At 45.9% G+C, this 9,109-nt stretch overlaps 1 protein-coding gene across 1 annotated transcript in view; it reads right to left on the bottom strand.

Annotated features, from left to right (window-relative positions):
• The window catches only part of LOC104493592 (B-cell lymphoma/leukemia 11B-like), a gene marked incomplete at its 5' end in the record, with an annotated part of 29,142 nt that overhangs the window by 18,931 nt on the left and 1,102 nt on the right, over positions 1-9,109 (bottom strand). The gene's annotated exons all lie outside the window — the stretch shown is intronic.

Genomic DNA, 9,109 nt, shown 5'->3' with positions numbered 1-9,109 from the left:
AGAATTAATCAGTAACAAAGAGGTTGGAGCTGTTGGCGGGCTTCAGCCCTTGAACCTGGTCTCTGCTCTATAAATTTCAGCTTGGAATGGCTCTCTACTTGTTGAAAGACAGGCTGGCTCTGGGCCAAGCCATAGGGGGAAAAAAAAGGCCAAAAAAAATTCCTTTTTGCTCAGGAAACTTCCCTTCAGTTTCTAACCCTTTTTATGAACTAGTAATAGGGCACTCTAGAAAACGGGAAACGAAAAGCCGGTACTGAAAGGAAAAAATGAGCCAGGAGTTGGTTTAATAAAGAAAATAAAACAAGTAGGTGCTAAATTCAGATCTGGATTTTGCCTGTGCACAAGTATATCAGCTATAACAGAAGACTTTAGAGCACATTGCAAGTAATTCAGAGACCTTTACCTAGCTGCAGGTTTGACTCTGATAATAATAAATGTCTTAAAACAAAAAGAGGGCTGTTTAATCCCCGTCTGCAGTCATGTCTTGTTCTCTCCTCCCCTACCACTCCACTTTCTTTACATGACCATTACAAAAGCAGCATTATATAAAAGAACACATAGAGCCATCATTTATTCAGCAGTATTCTCTTTCCTTTCTTATTTTTCCCCTCTTCAAACAGGGGTGTGCTGGAGAACTGACGCTCTCCTCGGCCTCTGCTTATTGCCACAAATACCCTGCCGTCGCGGTGCTTTCCCAGCATAGCAGACAAGGAGTGGGCTGGGGCAGAGTGAGGGGCAGGAGTGTGGAGGGGGCAAGCTGTCAAAGTGGGAAGAAAGAAGGCAAGCATCTATTCAGAGGCCAGACGCATTGAGCGAGGTCAGCTGCAGAGGCACAACCCTTTGCAGCGGCTATGCAATTACATCCAAAGTCTGCACCAGCACCGACAGTCCCACAACCTCCATGCAAGGGCTGGACCGGAGGATCTACGGCAGCTGGAAGAAGGTATATAATATTTTTAATTGGTCTTCCGAGGTGCTAAAGGGTAGATGAGATGCTCTTTAGCCAGAGCAGGGGGCTAACGCTCTATACTGCTTTCAAGAATACGTGCAGATAAAATACCCTAATGAGAGCGTGGAGAGAGAAATAGTAGTAAATGCCATCCGTGATCAAAGGGTGACATAAAATATCAAAATAAAATGCAACCTAATCAGAGCATGGAGGACAGGGATACACAATCTCTTCATGAAAAGTGGCTGTTAAGATAAATTAGATTAATCACTCCCACCTCCCTTCCTCCCCAAACTCCCTTGTTTTTAATGAAGGGGCTTGCTCCTGTAAGGCTGAACGCCATCCAAGGCTGCTGGACTTTTAAAGCTGTGTATGTAACGCGCCTGCAACAGACACGCACCCTGTACTTCCACTTTCCAAGAAAATTGGGATCTGCTACTTGGTAGGTCTTTTCCATTTGCAGCTTTATGACCCTGCCGAGGAACCAGCAAGCAGTGTCCCCCTTTTCTCACTCAAGAAATACTCTACCAAATGCCAGAAGAAAGAGCGAGTTTAAGAGCTGTTGGGCTTAGTGGTTTGTACGGATCGCGCTCAAATCTTTCTCCAAAGGCATACATGCAAAGAGGAAAAAACAACCGCTAAGTAACCACTTCACACATGCCATTAAGATTATTAAACTCCTTACAAGCGGTATCTCCTCCACCTTCACCACTACAGACAAACATACACACACCCCCAAGCTCTGCAACATGACAATTAGGAGCCAAGTCGACTCTCCTCTCCCCACTGCAGCAACCACATTCATTCCTGTTAAGGGGTTAATGATTCGTTTCCATTACTTCTCTCGAGAAAACCTACAATGAAAACATTGGCTCACGAAAGCGTTCTCACTGCCAGAATGCCACAGCGCGAGTGAAAAGTCCGTTTTGTTTTCATTACATCTCTGGGATTTCCGGCTTAACTCCTGAGCTTAGACACCAAATCCCTAGATACCCCCCCCCCCCACTTTTTCCTTTTTTTTTTTTTTTAACATTTCTACTGCACAGCCCACCAATTACCATTTGGAGGGTGGGAGGGAAGGGGAATAAGGAACTGTGCTGAGAAGGAACCATGAAAAAGATGCTCTCATCGGAGCAAAAGCACATGTCACTCAAGCAGAAAGCTACCCAGTTTCTCCAGGCTTCCAGGGCTGTCCGCTGAGATACACAGTTTTATTTCTATACCTGGCCTCTCTCCTCCATTTCTCACCCTCTGGGCTTCCATCTTCCCACTCAGCCACCGAAGGCAGCGCTGAAACTCAGCCCCAAATCTATGCCCTTTGAAGTTATGTGACATGACATAGAAATCCAAGCCTTTCTTGTACAAAAAGTATGATTACTTCACAGGGTTTTTTTTTTCTCCAGTTATGATAGAAAAATGTTTCAATCTCCAAAAAACCCTAGAAAGGTTCAACCTTTATGTCACAGCCGATTTGGTCACTGTGTGTATAGACAGCACAGTTCAAACACAGGCTGAGAAAGAAAAACAATCTAAGGAAAAGCCATGAAGGAAGGCAGCCTCACGCTATAGCAGCACATCTGTCCTGCTAGAGCAAAGGAACTGTTTCCGTGCCTTTATGTATTTATTCACCATCAGAGAGAACAGCAATTTTTCTATCTATATGACAGCTTTTCTGTTTTATATTACTTCCACGCAACCGGCTGTGCTTCAGCTACACCCCAGTGCAAAATTCCCCTGTGAACACACACAAACTCCTTCCTTGCAGTCAATACTCCACCAAGCACAAGACCACTGCCGTTGGTCACATCCACGCAAATGCCAGAGTAATCTATAGGATGGTTGGGCACTACTTTTACTCTGCTCCTAACAGTCACTCACAAAGTTTTCAAGAAAATTGAGTAATGACTGGATGACCAGAGCCTTTTCATCATTTACCTACCAATCTTTTCACGATAATAATAATCAGAGATACACACACAGTTTCTGATCTCCCACACACAAGCCAAGCAATTTCACAAGAGGGCCCAAACAAAGGCAAAAAAATCCCAGTTTGTTGAGTGACATTTTGACTGGGCTGTACCTCTCAGTTAGCCCAGAATCCTTCCACTGAATTAAAAGCAGGTAACAGCAGTGCCAACCTGGTGCAAAAAAGTAAGTTTGGCTCTTAAAGATTGACTCCTGACACACATCCACCCCAGAGCAAGAAGACTCTGGCCACGTGTACTGAATGACCTTCTTAAATCCCCTCTCATCAGCCTGCAAAATGGCATTTCTGTCGAAAAGGTTTTATCTAGCATTGTCACACATAAAACCAAGGATGACTATAACTAAGAGAGGTTACAGGGAGAGAAAGCAACAGCCGCAAGCTCTCGTTTCAGAGTTCAGCACCCTGAGCATTTGGGGACAGTCCCCACTCGCGCTGCCCAATCGATCCAGCGTGGCACCGCCGGTTTCAGGGGAGTTACCCCAGGTGAACCCAGGGTGGAGTGGGACAAACCAGACCCCTTGCCACTCCTCCAACACTGTCACCTGCCATCTCGGCCTCGTGGGAGTCCAGCTAACCGCACACAGGGCGCGGAACATAACCTTGAAAAACAGGATGGTGAGAGGAACAAAACAGAAAGCTAAAACTGTCAGGGAGAATCGAGGGCATATTATTCCTCAGTTTTTTCAGTCTACCTCTAAAACTGTGTGTGATTAATTGCAGACTTGACTCTCAGTGATGATGGGAAAGCCTCAGTGCCTGGCAGGGCCAGACCCCAGGCAGGCCATGGATGGGGCAAGCTGAGACGGCAGCGGGAAGAGGGCGGCTGGTGGCCCCCCAGCTGGGGCTGAGCAGAGGGCACTGGAACTGAGCCACATGGGTGTGGTGAAGTTCAGGCAAGGGGAAGAAAGGGTTTTGTAACCAGCAGGTTTCTCACCTTTAACTCTTGCCAGGATTAGCAGGGTGCTTACCTGTGCTTGGTGGGAGACGCTGTGCAGCGCCAAGCGGCTGCATCCACACCATCCCTCACTGTCAACTGGAGGGGCAAGCCGAGGACGAGGAGGCTGCCAAGCCACCACAGGATGCCTTCCGTACCAGCCCCACTAAGGATCCCCTAAAGGGGGGATGATCAAGTCCTGGAGTGCCTTCACCTGGCCTCACCAGCAGCCATAAAACTTTAAAGTTGTCTACATTTTGGCAGCCCCTCATCTGAGCAGCTGCTACAGGCTCCTCCTGTGGGCTGTGAGTGACCTGTCTCCTGTTGGAGGAGGGCCAGGCTCCCTCAACGTGCCCCTCACCCTCCCCAAGCACAAGCAGGGCTCTGGGTGAGATCACCAAGCTTGTTTTTCTCACCACGACCTAAGTCAGGACCTCAGCCAAGGTCCCTGGAGACAGAAGGCTTGCTCATTAACCCTGCTCTCAGGGGAACAGCAGTTGACACCTCTCCTGTGTCGTCTCACCACCTCCGTATTGCTCAGCAACACCAATTAGCAAAACACGTTGCTAAATACCTGGTGAAGCAGCAGAGGAGGAGGAGGCCAGGTAACTCCTCTACACCCAGGGAAAGCCTGGCAGATGCGAGTGAAGAAACAAGTCTGGAGAAGCCTCACAAAAAGGATTGCAGCTACAACCCGCATTTCTCAGGCACTGTTACCACACACTCCTGGAAGCTCTTTCTTCTTCACAGTGTTTTTCCTGGCCTGGCTTTGACAAGTCACTCCTGCAAAACCCACTGCCCTGAGGAGGCGCTGGCAAGCAGGACCCAGTGCCACAGTGGCCTCAAGAGGGGGATGGCCCCCAAGCCCGACCTCAGCTCTGTGCTGCTCAGCACACCTCTTCCCAGACTGCCCGACATTGCCACCACTAGCCTCAAGTTATTTCAGCTTGCGTTTTCCTCCCCTCACGTGTGAAGGCATCATGATGGCTGTCTGAGTCCTACAGTTAATACGGGTGTGCGGGTCCATAATGGTACATTGTAAGTGAATGTCTCAGGGTAGACAGCAATAATAATTAGCTGTCATGATTTGAAAAAAGGATAATCCATGCCATTGAGTTAACAATCACTCACATAACACACATGGATTTAACTAATCTTAATTTAGAGAAAAATAACAATTCTAAATATATCAAATAGCCTATTTTGTGGCAACCTGCGGCGGTGTTTATCTCTGGCTTCCAGCACATGTGAGTTATTTAGTTTCACTCACTGGCAGTTTTACCATTCAAATGCCTGAAATGAACATTCACAGAGCAGGGGTTGCGGTTAAATCCTGCCTCTGACAGGGAGCCTTTTTTTGCGATGCACATCTTGTTCAAGTACGTAATGTATGGAGCCCAGCCCTGGCAGTCGGGATGGGATGAACAAGGAATTCCAATCAACCTCCTCCCCTTTCCTAGCACTGTCTTTGCAGAAATTAACTACTCATGTCTTCATGAACCTCTGCTGTGCAGTTCTCTGTCCATGAGGGTACATGCTCAGAGCATGCACACCAGCCAGTGAAGCTGGAGAAGGTGCGTGGTCCAACAGGTGCCTGCCCCACCAAAGCTCCCACCTCTGCCAGGGTTTTCTGAAACCTGAAACCATCCAGCATTAAAAATAACCCACTTAGCACTTTTTCTTTAATCTGGTTCATTTCAGAGAGCCGTGCTGAAGAACAGCCTGACGGCCCACAAAGCCAGCAGGGCCATGAGGCAGGACAGGCGATACCATCAGTCAAAGTAGAGCAGAAGCCTCCCCAAGGCCTTCTTCAGCCAGGACAGGTCATCTCGCTATGCCCAAGATCTGATAAACATGAAAGATAAAAAGAGGTATAAAAAACAACAGTGGTCTAATTTTTTCCAAAATACCTGCCAGCGGTGAAGTGAAAGAAGCAGTGACTGATAACTCCCAGCCAACTCATTGGCCTGGGTGTGTTTTGCTGTGCAACAATCTGGTACATCTGTTCGATACTATCACACCCTCTGTATGAGAGGCAGAACTGATTTTCAAACAGGTCAGCCCATATGAAAAAAAATACCACTTTACAGGACAAACTGCTCCTCATGTTCTCACAGTGCCAGCTAACATGCTACCACACACCTTGCAGACAGTGGTAACTAAGTGAAAGCACCTTGAAAGGCATGGATTTGCAAGTTACCAGTCAGGGAAAGATGACAGACTTCATTATCAGAAGGTCTTTAAAAGCTAATTGCAGAGATAAAGTTGCCTTTGTCTCTACTGATATCTAGAAATGTTAGTTGGAGATCTGCATTGCGAGCGTGCAAATACTTCCAGGCTCCCGAGCTCTACCTGCCTCCCTCGACCTGCCTCCCTCGACGTGGCACAAGGTCTGTTACACAGTTAAGAGGCATTCAGCGACTAGTGCAAGCAGAGTTACCAAAAAATGAAAGAAAGAAAGGAAGAAAGAAAGAAAGGCAAAAAGAAGAGAAGACCTCAGGTCTCTGGAGCACCCTGTAGCAGGGTGAATGCTCGGCGGGGTGCTACATCCCAACATCCTCACGGCCAGAGGGAAGAGAGGTTCAATGGCAGAGCCAAGCTCAGCGCTTGATGTACCATTGCTACACTCAGCCATGGGAAGCTGTAAGATATGGGGCTTAGTCACACCACAGAAGGCCACACAAATCATTTCGACCAAATAAGAAGGTCTACAAAAATAACACAAGGTCAAGAAGAGGAGCTGAAACCTGTTTGAGGGCAGCAGCAGTGGCAGCATATTTCAGGGAGTCGGAGTGGCGAGTGGGTGATTTCTGGTTTCCCTCTTCAAATATAAAGACTCAATTATCTTTGAACAGCTTGCTTTACACATGAATTGACACATTTATTTTACAATAAATAACTGAAAGTTATCTATGTTTCCTTTACTGTTAATCTACACAAAGAAATAATAAACAGAGCTTGTCTACAAAAACGCAACTACTGCAGTCCTCAGAATTCAATTAAGCTAAAATAATTAATGCTTCCACCATATTAAATTACTTTATACATTTGAGCTACTGAAGTTTTTTTATTCTTTAATCTTTTTCGCCTTTTTATTTAATAAAAAAAAAAGTTAGTTTCAAAGGTGGGGGCTGGCTAGGAGGGGGAAAAAGAGCGTGATTTGCTGTTAAAATGTAATGGTCTCCTTTAGCTGACACAGCATGTAGAGTGTTTTGTGCCTTTGATTAAAATAACATTTTAAATGCTTTGAACAAACATATCTCCCCATACTTCTAAGGGATTATTTTACATATTTCTTGGTGGAATAAAGAAATTCATTCTTCCTGTCGCACTACAGAAAGGCTAAGAATATCTTTCGTCACATATAAAGTAAAAATACTGTAGGCTGTTGCATTATTACCAAAAAAATAAAAAAATAAAGGGAGGGGGCGGCAGGGTGGGAGAAAGCTGCCTTAGAGATTAAGTTTCTCTTTTATGAAATCGTATTTAGTCTTTTTTTTAACAAATCTAACAACAATGCTCTACAGCCGCTCACTGGGAAATACCTTTAATGTTAAATGCAGATTCTGATTTTCTTGGCTAATGCAGAAAGCCTTTCTATTGAAATATAAATAAGGGGTTTGGTATATCCCACTAAAGCCTTTCCAGTGAATGACTTCTGTGGGTTTTTCATGGCTACCCTCCATAGCTGTAATGTGAGGCTTTTATCCTACTATTGAAAACTATCCGCAGCTATTAAAAAAAATATGGAAGGACACTGCACCTTTTTTATCTTGGAGCTGGGCTCCTAATTGAGAAAGCATTATTACTGCACTATTTAGTGGATGCCCCTATCTCTGTGCACTGCTGAGAAAATGCCAGTCAAATGATAAACCCTTTTATTTTTCTCAATTCAAAATCTTTCCTACATATTTCCATTGGATATTCAGTTAAGTCTGAAAAAGATTAGGTGCTCCAGATTGGCTTTTAAATATTTTTCTATGCCTTTTCCACATGTGAACATCCCCTTCGCCTCTTTTCCCAGCAGATTTTCTGCATGGCAAAAGTGTTAGTTATATTGATGCTGACCCCCAGAAGAGGGGGTAGAACAGCACCCTCTGGGCCAGGTATAGCCATTGAGGTATTTCACTATGGACTGAACGCGGGCACAGATCAGTCAGAGATGAGAACTGGACTGCAGCTACAGCATAAGTCTCCTGGACCAACCTTACTAAGCACTGGGCACCCTCTGCAAGGGGCTGAGAGCCATCAGCTCGCACAGAGATCAACAGCTATTGAGTGTTCAGCACCATTCAGGAGGCCTTCAGCAAACTAGAGGAGAAGGTCCTGAATACTTTTCTTCTGCTCCCACCAAATGGGAAGGAAATCTAGCCCTCAAAGCTACTACACCATGAGGTAGTCATCTCTGCCAAGAAATGCATTCACAACTGCAAATGGATGGAGAAAGATGAAAAAGGATGAGGAAAGGATGGGGTAAGGTCTTACAGTAGCCACAGCACAGGCTGCCGCTGCCAATGCCCCCAAAGCTACCTGTGCCAAGATGGTGACTGCAACCAAAAAAGATTTCTAGAAGACGACAAGGTATTCTGCCTAAGAGGTTTGAAGACTGCAGCAGTTCAAAGCCCACATCCTCATTTATATGACAGCCAAGGCCATCGGAGATGCTGGAGACTGACTCAAAGACCTCCAATGCTAAAAGCAGAAATCTCTTAAGCTTCAATTGTAAAAACACGAGCCTCTCACAAGTCTTCTGGGGATCCCCTTGTGGGAAAATCTCTACTACAGTCAGGATCCTGGACTGTCACATCTAATCCCATAGGACAACTCCTAGAGAAATTGGGTGGCAGGAAAGATAAATTGCCACTGGTCTTCTGTATGAGATACAGTTGATTTGAACAAAAAAGGCACGTTTGAGGGGAGATCCTGCTGTGTTACATAAACCCCCCACTCACTAGCAGGAAGCAGAGCCTTCCTTTCACCGCTGCAGAGGAACACATCACTACAGCGGAAACACCCTGCACAATGGAAGTGGCTCCACACTGGGTGCTCTGCAGGAGCCACTGCACAGCAGCTCGTCCAGGTGGATACCATTGTCTGCCTGCCCACATTTGAGCTGGGGAGGTCCACTGAGTAAATGCTAACAGCACCATGTACGAGAGTTTTAGAAAAAGAAATTACTGTGATTTGCTCACTCAAGCCAGCCTGTGCTCGTCTCCTCCTTTAAAAGCCCCATTTGGGG

The sequence above is a fragment of the Buceros rhinoceros genome, unplaced genomic scaffold (assembly GCF_000710305.1).
Source record: "Buceros rhinoceros silvestris isolate BGI_N320 unplaced genomic scaffold, ASM71030v1 scaffold7695, whole genome shotgun sequence".
In the NCBI taxonomy this organism is placed as follows: domain Eukaryota; kingdom Metazoa; phylum Chordata; class Aves; order Bucerotiformes; family Bucerotidae; genus Buceros; species Buceros rhinoceros.
Note: the sequence above shows the minus strand (reverse complement) of the source record. Positions and strands in the feature narration are given on the sequence as shown.